The following is a 15,702-nucleotide window of genomic DNA, read 5'->3' on the forward strand; positions in this document are numbered from 1 at the left end:
TGCATGGCCGTGAATCCATATGTGGTCCCCAGTAACAGCACAGGCAAGAAACCTACCATGTTCCCAGGTAGCATCACTGACAACTCACATCAGGCTTAAGCTGTTCCTCACTAAGCTCCAGTTCTGCCTCTCTTCAACCATATCCCTTGGTTTCTCTTTTTCTTCCATTTCTTTACTTACCAGCTCCTCTTAGTGGCACCAGTTATCTTTGAGTATCTGGGATAATCTCTAGAATTGTCACAGGAGTGTTCTGCCTTGCTCATGTTTAATGGTGCTGTGTAGGGGTCATCTGGATCATGGTCTGCCTGCCCCAGGACTGCACAGTACTGGACTGGTTAACTCCCTGTACAGTCCAGGCTAGCTCCTTGTACAGCCCCCGTGTTGCTGTTTATTGGTATCTTAGTCTCTGTACTCACTTAGCCTGTAGGAGTGGCCCCTTGGGAGGGTTGTCCATCTGAATCTCACTCCAGCCTAAGGTCCTTGGTGGGGTTCTTCTAGCCTTTGACTTGTTCCCCATTCTGGGAGACCTCACTGGTACTGAACTGGTGGTCATCTCAGACTCTTCCCCCTCTCCAAGGAGTATTAGGCTGCTAATCATTCAGATGTTCCAAGTCAGAACATCTAGTGTAGACATAAGCTCTTTCCTCTCTGTCACCTACTGACACACATGTGACACAACAGCCACACCTGCATCCCCTCTAGTGGCAGGGCTCTCTTACCATTTACTATCCTCAGATCCTAGCCTTCCAGCTGCTAGGATTATAGGTATGAACCTCCATTCTCCACTACTTGATAGCTATGAAAAGGATTGAAAACTACCTTTATACTTTTCTGCCAAAGACAAATTTTCTATACCTGTGGTACCAATGATATATATATATATATATATATATATATATATATATATATATATATTCCTGAACAGAGGGTTCTTTACCTCACTATACAGAAACTATTTATAAATAGAAGTGTGGATAGTGATGAAGAATAATAAAGTTGGTTTGCTTGATAATGTAGCCATAATATCAAACTTGATCTGAAAGAAGAAAACTGTGTGAGAGAAGAAAGCCTTTTATTTTACATGATAAAATAAATAAAATCCACAACAAAAAGTACCAAAAACTCCCCAGTATGGAGGCATTTGACGCATTTGTTTCATAAAAGTATCTCATTTGTCATTTGATTGCGAGGGCCCTCAGTGATATCCATATGTTTTTATATCCCTGTTTCCTCAGACATGTGTGCAGTGTTTATAAAGGGAAACATCATCCTGCTCTTATAACTTATGGCCACCAGGTGGCAGCATCGCTCCTTTTTCTTCTACAGAAAACAGGAGCTTAGAGAATGATGTCATAGCTTCCTATTCAGAGTACACTGCAGACCTAAGAGTCAAGTCACGGAAATTCTACTGAGTTAGTGCTTAGCGAGTACTGGTCAGTTCGCCACGTTGTGACTGTTGGCTAGAATAAACATGGTTAACATTTCCCCTTAGGCCAATACCAGTATTTTTGTGAAGAAATTAAAAGAAGATAAAACGGAAAAATTAGTATCCCACCAAAACCTTGCATTAGTGATGGTTTGTGATTCAGCTCACAGTAGTCATTTGAAATATAACTAAAACTACCAATGGTTTTTGAAAACAGTGTGAGGAATCAGAAGGTATGTTGCAATTACCAAGATTGCAGAGATCATTCCGTGCTCAGGCTTGATCATTCCGGGCTCGGGCTTGTCATCCCAGCCCCTGTCCACCTGGGGAAAGACAACTGCATAAAGATTAAGCCTACCCTAGGCCCAGTGCAAAACCTTGTCCCTCAAACCAAATAAACGGTAGCAATAGCAACAAGAAGGCATTCTGTAACACATATCTGAAAACTGTTCATATAGCTTTGTCTCTGTTATTTGTGAAAATACCGTATCTTTAAGGCAGCCATGCATCAGAAGGAAATGCCTAAGCAGCTTTGTCTGTGACAGGAATTCTGGAAACACAGTTTTACCACACCTTTTATGACAAGCTCTCATTCACTGCCAACTGTCTTATGTGACCTTTCACATTGTCATTGGCTTCCTTGATGATTTGGGTTCATACAGTTCACATTTCACTCTGTCCTATGCAGTGTTCTAGGATGTGAGCTTCTGTGATAAACAGGACAAGCAATAGAACGGTTTTCATTATAACTGTTATTTTACAAAACATTTGATGGTAATGAAAGACTCCAAAACTCCCAAAGGGAGGCACTTACTCAAGCCTCGGGTCAGCCGCGCACCCAAGAAGACACTGAGACCGAACTTAAGATGTATAGAGAGTAAGATTTAATACAGCAATGACAAGAAAGAACATAAAAAGCACATATACCAGATATCTGGGGTCGAAACTCGCAGAGGAGATTCGGCAATTAGCCCAAACTTTTCACAAGCTTTTATAGGAAATAGCCAGGTAAAAAGTACAAGTTTTACGTCACCAAGGTGTTCTGCCAAGGGGCTTTACATAACCAAGGGGTCGTGTCCTATATTTTGGCAATGTACTCGATCTATTGGAACATTACCAGGAGGCCCCTATCTCAAAAATGTTCTTGGCATAGTCTTCAGTTGGGAGGGGTAGGACTAGGTTTTTTCCAGGAGACCCCTTATCTAAAAAATGTTCCTGGAGCAGTTTCCAATTGGGAGGGGGTACCTTGGGGTAAAAAGTTCAGGAGTGCTCCGGGAACTATCTCTGGATGGGAGGGGTAAGAGAACTCTGAGCTGAAGAGTTCATGGAGAGTTCAGGTGTCCAGTAATTAACTCTTTCATTCCCCCCTTCTTTTAGGGACAAGCTCTAATCTTAGAGCTGGGTACCGGCTTCCTGAAGGACCCGATATTGTTGCCTTAATACCATAACTTGCACTGTATTTATTCTTTCTCTGACAAAAGCCACTAACTTATTAAGAATGCAGGGGCCGAGAGTGAGCAAAAGCATAAGTATAATTAAGGGTCCTGCTATGGAGGAGAGGAGAGTGGTAAGCCAAGGGGACTTATTAAACCAGCTTTCGAACCATCCTTGTTGGCTTTCTCTCTCTCTTTTACGCATATCTAGGCGTTCTCTAAGTCTGGCCATAGAGTCTTTGATTACTCCTGAATGATCAACATAAAAACAACATTCTTCTTTTAGGGCAGCACAAAGTCCTCCTTCTTTAAGGAACAATAAGTCTAATCCCCTCCTATTTTGCAGCACTACTTCAGACAGGGAAGTTAAAGATTCTTCTAATTTAGTTATAGACTGTTCTATAGTTCTAATATCAATGTCCATAGCTGTACGTAATTCTTCATAGTATTGGGGGGTCTGAATTAAGGCAGCGGTCCCTGTACCTACTCCTGCTGCTACTCCCAATCCCAAAAGTACTGCCAGGGTTAAGGTAATGGGCTCTCTTCTCCAACGGACCCGATGATCAAACTTATTTAAAAAGGAGTTATCATCATGATACAGGAGTCTAGGAATAAGCTGAACTAAAATGCAGAAGTCTTTGGAACTATTAAAAACAGATAGAGATACACAAGGAGTGAGACCGGTATTGCAAGCCCATACTGTGTCTATGGGAGGCACCAGATACTGACCACTTTTGCCAGGCTGAATGTTCTGGGTCTGATTACAAAGGTGCCGTTTATCCTGAGGTGCCTGGCCTAAACAGAGTCCACTTCCTGAAACTGCTTCCAGAGTCAGCTTTCTGTTTTCTCCCCAAAGGCATTGAGAATGATCTGAAGTAGTATTATAAGTCCTGATCTGAGCAATTCCTTCATAATAAGGGGGCCTAGAGTCATAGCATAACCAACATGATTGAGTCATCTTATCTTTTTTGAAAATTTTCTGGCTCCCTATTTCTTACAGATCATCTCTAAGTGCTAGTATTATTAGCAAGTATCACTGTGCTAAGTTCTAATCTTTGTCATTTATCTCTCTTTGCTCCTGTTTCTTAACTGCAATGGATCTAATTATTACATCTATATTCTGTCACTTAACTTTTTCATAGTTTACCTCTTTTTACTGTTAACCTATTTCTTTTGAGTCTGCTGAAGCTTTGCTCTCAATTCTTCTTTGCAGACCTCTATCTTTCTCTTAACTTTTGTAACTTTTCATAACCTAGGTCAGATTGATGGGACATTTTCTAGTCCCACAGACATGAGACCCTCAACAGAGCCTGGCAGTCAGGTGCTCCTTACCTTGTATGTCTCCCTCACCGGAGCTTAGAACAAACTCACACAGCTCAGGGCAGTGCCTGAGAAGAGAAAACACATGGGGCAGAGAAGGGAGTGCAGTTTTCACATCAGACCACTGATATTTCAAAATGAACACAATTTTTTTGTTACCAAGAGACAGGATACAGGGGGCAGGAGAATGAACCTTTTTCCCACCCAAGAGGCAGGCAAAGGCTGAAAACAAATCCTTTGACGTGAAGAGCCCAGCGCCGAGTCTCCGCTGCGCGCCGGAATGCAGCGTAAACTCCTGGGAGTGGCAAACAAACGCTGGCAGGCAGGCAGAGGCAGCAATTTAACTATTTAACTACCTGATAGACGCCCTGTGCTCTCTGCACTGTCTTTGGGGAGGGAGCACGCAGTCAGGCAGGCACAAGGGAGTGCGGGTAGACTCTGGGGGGGCCAAAGGAGGGACGGCGGCTGTAGTCGGCCCCTCCCCAGCTGTGGCAGGCTTCACGGCCACTCCGGGACCGGCAGGCGGCCGCACTCACCACCAGCATAACTGCGCCGCCAAAGCCGGCTTTGCATCTAGATTCTCTTTTGAACAGCCTGGGGCTCCCCAGCCGAGTGCGGACCGTGCGCTGCCCCTGTCGGCCGGTGGCAGCCGGTCTTGCCCCACGATGGCCCCGCAGCAAGGCCGGCCTGATGGTTCTTTTTCTCTTTTTTTTTTTTTTCCTTTTTAAAACCATTGCTGACTAATTCTGTCCTGACGTCAGTCCAAGTCTACAGTCGACAAAGGGTTAACACACACACACACACACAGTCTTGTCATGTGGCCACAAACAAGCACACTCGTCCACGCCTGGACTTACACAACCAGCCAAACACTTTTTTCTGACGGGGTCGGATTTCACATTGACTCTCTTTCCTGATAGGGGTGGGATTCTACATCCACTCCCGCTCTGGCAGAGAGAACATTCTCTCTCTTTTTCACTCTGCCAGGCAACAGCCAGGTCTTTTTGACTGTTCTGTACCCTGGGCACTCCTTCCAGGGTCTCCCTTGGAACATCTCTTTTGGGGTGCCGACCGTGAGGCCATAGACAGTCGTCCTCTCACAGCCACTGCCAGAATAAACCCACAATCTCAGAATACACAAATGCAGCAGTTCCACACCTACACACCCAGCAGATTGTCCCATTTCTAGATTAATAGCAGACACAACAAGAGTGGACACGACAAAAGCAGACACGAGACTGAGACAAAAAGAAAAAACCAAAGCACGAGGTGGGACTCTAACCCACGATCTCGCGACCTGAAGCACGAGGTGGGACTCTAACCCACGATCTCGCACAGAGGGGTCCACTAAGCGTCCTTAGTCCTCCCCTTGTCCTCCTGGGACGTCTCCCAGGGCGCACAGACGGTGGACACCTCCTGGACACGTCTGTCTTTTGTCCACACCCTACGCTCCTACCCGGAGCGCGGTCTCACTGTGCACATTGCACACTGAGCGTCTGCAAAACCGAAACAGCGATCGCTCATACAGAATGGCCTTCCTGGCCTTTCAGAAATTAACAGAACACAGACACCAGACCAAAGCAGAACAGTAAATCTTACTTCTGAGTGGGTCCAGGACCTCTGGGTAGACGCGCTGATTCCCGGCCAACGCACCAAATGAAAGACTCCAAAACTCCCAAAGGGAGGCACTTACTCAAGCCTCGGGTCAGCCGCGCACCCAAGAAGACACTGAGACTGAACTTAAGATGTATAGAGAGTAAGATTTAATACAGCAATGACAAGAAAGAACATAAAAAGCACATATACCAGATATCTGGGGTCGAAACTCGCAGAGGAGATTCGGCAATTAGCCCAAACTTTTCACAAGCTTTTATAGGAAATAGCCAGGTAAAAAGTACAAGTTTTACGTCACCAAGGTGTTCTGCCAAGGGGCTTTACATAACCAAGGGGTCGTGTCCTATATTTTGGCAATGTACTCGATCTATTGGAACATTACCAGGAGGCCCCTATCTCAAAAATGTTCTTGGCATAGTCTTCAGTTGGGAGGGGTAGGACTAGGTTTTTTCCAGGAGACCCCTTATCTAAAAAATGTTCCTGGAGCAGTTTCCAATTGGGAGGGGGTACCTTGGGGTAAAAAGTTCAGGAGTGCTCCGGGAACTATCTCTGGATGGGAGGGGTAAGAGAACTCTGAGCTGAAGAGTTCATGGAGAGTTCAGGTGTCCAGTAATTAACTCTTTCAGTAACAATGCCACTGATAAGATATATGACAATTACTGCTGATCTCCATGTGCTATGCCCATGCATATGTACATGCACACACACAAACAATACATAAATCTAACCATAAAATCAATAGAAGGGGCAAGAATAGCAGTACCGTCATCCCTCGGTTCTACCTTAAACTCACCCTTTTCTGTCTGTTTATTGGATAGCTATATCTCTTACAAACGTGGAACTTGAAAAGTGTTGGCATTACAATTGATTATTTCCTTGACATCTCTCTCTTGTTTATTGAGTCTCTTTTATTTCATCCAATGTCATATATAACATGTCTGTGCTTCATTTCTCATGCTGCGTTAAATTCCCCTGATAAGAAGCAACTTGGAAGAGAAGGGATTCACTTGGTTGATAATTACAAGCAGTCCATTCTTTCAGGAATGCCAGTGTTGTAGGAATGTGAATCAGCTAGTCACAGCATAGGCAGTCAGGAGCTGGAGAAAGGAATTCACAGATGATCTCCTGATCCTCACTTGTGCTCAGCTGACTTTCTCCACTCTTATGCACTTAAGCTTCCTGGGCCTAGGAAATAGAGCCACCCATAGGTGGCTGGGTCTTCCCACACTAATTCACCTAATAAAGAAACTCCTTCTACCCCAGACATGGCCACAGGCCTATCCAAGGTAAAACTTTCCTTTAATGAGATTCTCTTCCTAGATTATATATTATTTTAGCTTGACAATTAAATAACCAGCCCAACAAATATAAACCAAAGTATATATTCACAACTAACTAAATATTTAATTTTTCACATATATCCATACATTGATTTCTCTACATTTTAGAAATAGGTTCCATCATCTGAAGGTTCATGACCCAAGTGGAGTCAACTAAAAGATTTTATTTTCCTTTGTAAGAATGAAGTGAAGATGTTTCTGTCCTTATATTAACCCACTTTTATGGGCTTTGGTTTGGGTCACTGTAGTTAACTGTGTGAGCAGTTTGCCTTGTGCAGCACTGGAAGCCAAAAAGGGCCATTGCAATAGAATAAAAATTATAGCATGGACTATCTGTTTTGTTTTGTTTTGGAATCTTAAACTCACTTTTGCTGTTACAATTCCTTTTTCTTTTATGTTTTATATAAAACACAAAGCAAAAGATAATGAATATTCAGGGATAATAAAAATCATTTCATGGAAAACTATCCAACATAAAGAAATAAGAATACATATGTTAAAATGTATATCATTCTAAATAGTTTGACTCAATGTCTGTTAGTTATCATCTTTAGAATTATGGATTAAGATTCTTTCTATCAATATCTTGATTATACCTTCTTCTGGGTCATATGTGAGTTTTGTCTCATGTTAAAATCTGTATTGTTTTTCATTTCCCTCGAAGTGTCATTCCAAGGCAGTTAATCCTGAGGAAGGGTGTAGGTATCACAGGCGGGATGAAAGAAGAGGATGCTGACAGTCTTCTCAGGGAAATCAAACTGGAAAACTATGTTTTCCACAAAGTCTCAGAAGTCATTGTCTAAAGCAAGTTCATCCTAGATGTATTTAGTGTGTCTGCAAGAATTTTCATTCTGGAATATTATAATGACAGCTCATGGTAACGTTATTTTGTTTTGTTTGTTTTGTTTTTGTTTTTTGTCTTTTGGGTTCTTTTTGCTTCTGCTTCATTTTGTTTGTTTGTTTGAATAAATGTGTAAAGAACATTTTTTTGTGGGGTGAGTAACTTCTTCAGATGGCCCTGACCCTTGCTGAGCTTGCTAGAGTACAAGTCCTGGGCTTGCCTGTGTGCAGTTCAGGCACCTTTTTTTGTGGAACCTCTGCAGTCCCTCAGCTAGACCTTTGCTTTGCCCAGTCATCCAGAACAACAAGGAACACACACACACGGCAATTACTGCATTCTGTTAAGGTAACAGTAGTTCATCTCTACCATACACATAAGCCACTTCTTAGAAAAGATAGTTCTACTCTACAAACTCCCTGCAAAGAAAGTTTCTGGGCCTTTGCCCAGTTGAAGAACACTCATAGATTGGAAATAGATTCTATGAAGATTAGTTTATTGCTTTTATAGCAATAGTGTGGAAGACTGAGAACAGGAAACAAGCATCAAGTAGAGGATTTTACAAACCCTTTAAAAAGCTCATATCTGGAGGTCCGATGGGATTGGAAACATTACTTTTAAGATAAAGTTAAACATTCAAAGTCTGAACCATCTTCAGGAATGTGATAGTACCTGGTTCTGCTACCTGCTGTCCTATTTAGGTGGGATTTTTCTAGCTCCCTATGTATATTGGAAAGATCAATACTCTTCAAAGAGATTCTTTTATTTTTAAACTTTGTTCTCTTCAGAGTGTGTTTGTGTTGTTGTCCTGTTTTTAAACATGCTGCTTTTTCTTCTCATTATTTATTGCCAGTTTTCTTAATTCCACCAAGCAGTTTATTTTATATAGACTACTGGATTATTCAATTCCTGGACCCCTGCGAGCTCAGAATCTGAGCCACCAACCAAAAAACATGCAGGGATTGTAGACCCGGGACGCCTCCCCTTGTCCCCTGCTGCATGGTCTCAGTGGAAGAGGATGCTGTCAATCTGGCAGTGACTTGATGTGCCAGGGTGGGGAGATACCCTGGGACAGCCCTACCCTTTCAAAGGAGAAGGAAAGAGGTGGGGGAGGGATGCAGGAGAGGAACTCAGTGAGGAGGGACCTGGAGGAGGAGCAGTATTTGAGATGTCAATAAATAAATAATTACATTTTTAAAAAAGATCAGACCTACCTTCTGGGTGGTTGGTACCATTATATGGGCTGGGATCGTGAACCAAATAAAAAAGGAAAGAGCAGAAATCCAGCTAAGTAGGAGCATCCCTCTCTCTGCTTCCGCAAAAGATAACACAAAGTGTGCAGCTGTCTCCTGTCCCTACCCACATTCTTTTCCACTATGCTGCACTACATCTTTTCTTAAACCATGACTGAAAATAAACCCTTTCTTTCTTAAATTCCTTTGGTTTGCTTTTGATCACATGAATGGGAAACATAGCAAACACAACTGCCTTTAGTAGAATCTCTCTTTTTTTCTATATGTGTTCCTGCTGACTTCTGGAAGCTACTTCTTTGCTGTCTTTCACTAACCCGTAGTCAGCATCCATTCTCTTTTCCTACCCTGGTTTTCCAAAGGAGCAGAGAACCTCGTGAAAGCAGGTTCTTTGGAGATACAGCTAATTCAGGTGCTTGCCACAGAGCAATTGGCCAATAAGAATGAAATATGCAATGTATTTAAAAGCATTGGCTTCCCCTGGAATTAGATTTCAACCTCAGTCAAACTGATACAATCCAGATTTATTTTTTTCCACTGAATTCCCTTTTCATAGAGTCTTACAATATATTTAATATGAGGTCTACCACCCTTTTCCTCCTGGCTATGAAAGTCACTATACATGCGAATTTTTTGTGGGCCTTTTATTCATGAACATAAACCAGAATATGAACTAATTCCAGGTATGTATTTTTATATCCATAAAGAGCAGTTCATTAGACAGGCAACTTTGTTGTTGGTGTTGGTGTTGTTGCTAAGATCTGTATGGAGACTATGTTGGATGTTGACAGTCTCTCATTTCCAGGTTGTAATTAGTAATGTAATCAAGAGACCACCTGCTTACACATTAATCATCAGGCTACCGTATAGGATGACAAATACCATTGCAGTTTTTCAATGATTTTTATGAAGTAAAGCTTTACAAGTGGTTTCTTTTTCCATTAATTATTGTTACTGGCATATATATTCCAACATATAACCTTTTCAGTCTGTATAGTAGTACTACTGGCATGTATATACACGTTCAGGGTTTACTATTCAGTATTGAACAAACCATTAATGTGCTCTTCCTGGGAAAGGCTTTTTCTCCTATTCTCAGAATTCCTCTATTGCCTGTAGTTCTGTGCACCATGGAGACCATGTGTTTGAGAGAGGTAATAGACAGGTTTGTGGGGGAATTTAGAGGGAGGAAAGGGGAAAAGAAAATAATGTAATCATATTATAGTCTCATAAGAAAAAGTAATAAAATTCTTTACAAATGACTCCCATGGCCCCTGATAGTTACTATATCATATGGAAGTGAACCAGTGGAGAGTTATTATCATACATTAAATTTCAGTTTCCTTCAGTAATATTTAACTTTACAATGTTGCATTAAAAATACTTTGTGAAAAAAAATTAAAATCTAGCAATGAGAATGTACAGTGATACCTTCACATTCCAAGTAGACAGAAAAACACAAACTATCAGGGGAAGATTATTAAGAGGTATATTATTGGCATTGCAACTTGTATATTCTTAGGCTTTTATTAAAAATATAAATATTAATGGTATCAGTCAGAGTCTGTATAGGAACAGACTCTCTCTCTATATCTATCTATCTATCTATCTATCTATCTATCTATCTATCTATCTATCTATCTATATCTATATCCATATCTATATCCATATATATATATACTGGAGATTTATTAGAGTGACTGATGGATGTGGTCCAGCTCATCTAACAATGGGTAATTTAAGAATTCAGTACTTTTTCAGTCCACAGGGCTGGCTATCTTAGCTTGTCTTCAGTATTTATCCTTTTTTTTTTTTTTTAAAGATTTATTTATTATATGTAAGTACACTGTAGCTGTCCTCAGACACTCCAGAAGAGGGCGCCAGATCTCGTTACGGATGGTTGTGAGCCACCATGTGGTTGCTGGGATTTGAACTCTGGACCTTCAGAAGAGCAATCGGGTGCTCTTACCCACTGAGCCATCTCACCAGCCCCTTCAGTATTTATCCTAATGCCAAAGAAGTAGGCTCTAATGCCAGTGAAGATTCTAATAGACTTGCTAGCAACAGTGGGATCAAGCTGGCACAAAGACCAAGCTTCTTTGTTGTGTTCTTTATAGAGGCTGCCAGGAAATAAAAGTTGGATCTTCCCCTCTCAAAATATCTGAATTAAAGGTATATCTTCCTACCTTAAAGATCCAAATTAAAAGTGGGTGTCCAACTTCAAATGATTAAATTAACCAAAACTCTTGCACAGGTACGCTCAGTCATTTTTGTTTTTTAGTTAAATCCAAGTTGACAGACAAGAATAGCCATCACAGTAATATTGTCTGAAAATATGGACCATAAAAGATTTCTTGCCTTATTTCCAAAGTACTGGATGCATTAGTTTGGAGGATTTGTGTAAAATCTTCGGAGTGCAACTGGATGAGACCACAGATTTTTAAAATATCTCCTTTGGATTTGTTTTGTATGGTTTATTCTGGCAGGAGTACAGGAGGAAGAATTATTACATTTTATATCACCTGTCACATAAATGTAACAGGATAATAGAGGAGTCTAAACTTTTATCTCTTCCAATCACATCTTTGTACAGTGCTCTGACAAATCTCTAATGTGAGCCTTTTAATGTCATTCCAGCAACGCTCATAGGCTTCTTTCCATTTCTAGTTATAAGGCATTCAATCCAGTTGCAAAATGCCAACTTCATGGTTTCTGCTGTGCTCATTTAACATTGATAGAGGGATCTATACAAAGAGGTGTCTGCTTTCTATGCCTCCTTCACCATTCCTTGACTCTAAGACAGCATTGGAGAAGGCAAGTAAAAGTCTTTCCAAAGTTCACTTCAGGGGTTTTCCTTACCCATTCTTCATCTTGGTCTTTTGAGACTATGTCTTTCATTTTAACTTGGAGCTGATTTAGTTAGATGTGATGGCTAGCTGGCCTAGGGACCCTCCTGTATCTGGCTCCCCAGCTTTGAGATTATAATCATCTTTCCAGATCAATGTTTCAAAATTCTGATTAAGGAGATTAACTCAGTAGGATAAAGATGATTGAATGTATCTAACTGAATTTCAGACTTTATTGTAAATAAAGTGTGAATTCCTTGCCACTTAGTGGTATGTCTTTTATTTGTGCAGAAACTGGGTTAAATAGGGTGGTCTTCCATGCTTGTATGACCCAATATTTTGGGTTGAGAAAATCAATGTGCAAAAGCAGTAGTGTAAAGATGCCTTGCACAGAAGTGTGGGCTCTGAGCCAGTCAAAGATTTGAGTGGTAACATTTTTATAAGGTAGTTGACCTTGGGTCTGTTATTACTTTAACTCTCTGTGGTTTACTTCATTCTGAAAAATAGTGATGGTAGTAAGTGCAGCATAATTGATTTACTTTAATTTTCTTTTAATATAAATAAGTAATTAAATGATCTAAATGAGTTCCACATGCAAAACAATTAAACATCAACATAGGAGAAACATTCACATGCAGTAGCTATGAGTATCAAAAGTTTTTCCTTGAGTTTAGTTAATTAATGGTAATTTTATAGAGGAATAAAAGTAAACACGTTATGCAATTGTGTCAGAGGACAGCTGTTCACAGAAATAAATCATGCTCTATATATTTCAGAAAAATGTAAACATTTCTAAAGGGAATTTGTAAGTGATTTTTAAATTATAGCACATCTATGAAAATGAATTCAATGAAATCTATAATCTGTAAATGACTGCAAATAAAATTATTTTAAACGGAATTAAGGCTTGGGGAAATGAAGCAGAAGTTAAGAACTTTTGCTGCCCCTTCAGAGGTCAGAAGGCGCATACTACTCATGTGCAGCAGCTCATAGCTATGTACAATGCCAGCTCCAGGGTATGCAGCTCTTTACCCTGGCCTCTGAGCATGCCTGCATCCACATGTGCATATTCACACACATACACAAAATTAAAGGTAATACAATGGATCTTTTAGAACCGAGTTCCATCTAAATATCTCTCGATTTTTCACTTAAATCTAAGTCAGTACTCATTATCTGGAGGAACAGTTCATGTGAGGATGGCAAGCTGAGAAAATCTGAGTGAGTTTCTAGTGGCATGTATTAGTCTCTACAGAGCCACAGGGGTACACTTGCCCCAGCTGCTCTAAGTTTCAGCTACTTTTCTCTGGGTGACCTTCAAAGCTCTGTTAGAATGGCCCTTCCTTCCCTCTGTCTCTCCTCATAGCCTTCTATATTTACCTTCTGTGGCTGGCTGCTCTCCTGTGTTTAAATGACATCAAATAATTGTCAGCTGGTAGGCTTCTAACCTTTTCAGTTACTATGTATTTATTACTGTAAGTTGTTCAATGAACTGGCATATAACTGGCAAATAAACTAACATATATGACAATTAATTCCACTTTTCTCATGAGCTTCAGGTTTGTCTGGATAGTAAAGTACCATTGCATGCCTGTCCAGGGCTCTGAGTGAAGGCTATCCATTCCTGTTTTAATTTAACAATGCTGTTTAATGTTAAGGTATCACCTGAGCTTGGAAAGACATTCAATACAAAAACCACTAAGCCATCGCAATGAATGCCATCAATGTGGTCAGCATAAGATAAGGGATATTATGGTATTTGTATGTGGATGTTGATACTGATTTTTTTCTGTTGGATACAAAACAGAATGTTTAGAATTTTAGAATATATGGAAACTTATAAGAAAAATATTTAGGCTTTAAATAAATAAAGGGCTTGCTTCTTCGTAATATATTGTTAAGATATTTAGCTTAGATTTCTCTTCACAGCAATTAACTCTTTAATTTGGATTTCTTCTCTCTCTCTCTCTCTCTCTCTCTCTCTCTCTCTCTCTGTGTGTGTGTGTGTGTGTGTGTGTGTGTGTAACCAGATTGGTAAGGTGGTTTTCTTTCTCACTGAAAGAGATAAGGTAGGGGATTGTATTCCTTGTGAGAAACCAACAGTTCTCTCCTTCTCTGCATGCATGAACCTCTGAAAGGTATCATTGTTCTGCCACAATTATTTTGAACACTGAGTAGCATTAGTGAATTAGATCCACTTTTCCTTGTTCCTACTGGCACTTAGCTGCGTGTCAGCCGTGCCTGGAGAATGCCTTGTTTAAAGCAGCTGGGCCATCTCACAAAGTATTCAAGTCAGAGTACACTTTCCTAAGATTTCTCTTTTTCCCCCTTTCTTTGCCAGGTGTCACTTTGTGACTTATCCTTTGTAGTTACCTGAGAAGCATAATAACGACAATTTGTACAATTCTGGTAAGAAATCCACTGAGGAAAAGGTCATCTCTGAATGTCCCAGTTTGTGATTTCTCCTCAGGAACCATGGTTTGAGACAACACAGCAGGCTCTAATATCCATGAAATAAGAATCCTGGGAGCAGAGGAAACCCATTTCTAAGGACAGTTGGAAACCGTTTGTCCGAGATATACCCACTCGTAATAAAAGATGCCATGTGGAGGCACAGTTAAGAGAAGGGGATCCTTCTTTCTGCTGAACATCACACGGGCTGACAATCTTTTCATTCCAAAAGATACAAAATTGAAGATAGAAGATGGTTTGTGTATAAACTGAGGACATGGCTGCTCCATGGAATGGGGAACTTTCATTGTGGCTCTGAGAGAGAAAACAGACAAAAAAAGAAGTAGACTGAACATGGCCATCAGACTCAACAGGGCCAGGGACATCTGTGTGAGAGGTGAAAATATCAGGGAAAAGAGTATCAGGAGAGAATAATGCAAGTAGGGAAATCAGAAGCAGGAGAGAGGAACAGTAAGGCTAGTGATATGTAGAAGAATCTGGAGACTCCTGTGTGGGCTTTGGAATGTATAACAAGTACTGGGGGAGCCTGGAGCCCAACATGGACTTTGATATGCTAATAGGCAGCAAAGGTGTATGTTAATTGGAGAGACAAGTGTCCCTTTGGGGGTAGGTCAGAGAGGTGACTCCTTTTAGATACCTGAAAACTGGCTTCTCAATTTTCTGAAGATTTTTATCTAGTCACCGGAAATACTCCATTAGATCTGGTTGCACTTATTTCTGGATATTTGGATTGCTTTGGAGTTTAAGGAACTGGAGTTTTATTTGGACCTGACAGTTTGATCTCATAATCTAGCACTGTCCTTCAGAAGTATTGTACCCTTGTCATCTGGGATTCTGAAACAAATCCATAAGGTGGGTCAGAATGATAGAGGAGCCTCATTATTAAACTTCTTGTTAGGAGATAGTTTCCTGAGTTCGGTCATCTCAAGAACAAAATCCACCGTGCTGGCAGGATCAAAACTGAGTTTATGTTCCCAGCCCTGGAACTCAGAACCTATCCTGCTTCTTCAGATGTCTCATGATTGTCTGTTAACCAATAAAGGTTGCAAAGAGGGAAATTGCAGTTATCCTGTTATCTAAAGCACACAAGTCATAAATCTGCTGCTTGTCTTGACTTGACTCTAATATCGCCTGCCCACTCCTTTGTTTCTCATCATTCTGAA

General features: G+C 40.7%; 1 non-coding gene across 1 annotated transcript; it reads right to left on the bottom strand.

Moving 5' to 3' along the window:
* Positions 1-578: 578 nt before the first annotated feature.
* Positions 579-709, bottom strand: LOC115031816 (small nucleolar RNA SNORA17). The gene has a single exon (XR_003837476.1). It is a non-coding gene; the product is annotated as a small nucleolar RNA SNORA17 (small nucleolar RNA).
* Positions 710-15,702: the final 14,993 nt, after the last annotated feature.

This window comes from Mus caroli, unplaced genomic scaffold (genome assembly GCF_978045245.1).
Source record: "Mus caroli unplaced genomic scaffold, Mus_caroli_1 scaffold_10, whole genome shotgun sequence".
In the NCBI taxonomy this organism is placed as follows: Eukaryota; Metazoa; Chordata; class Mammalia; order Rodentia; family Muridae; genus Mus; species Mus caroli.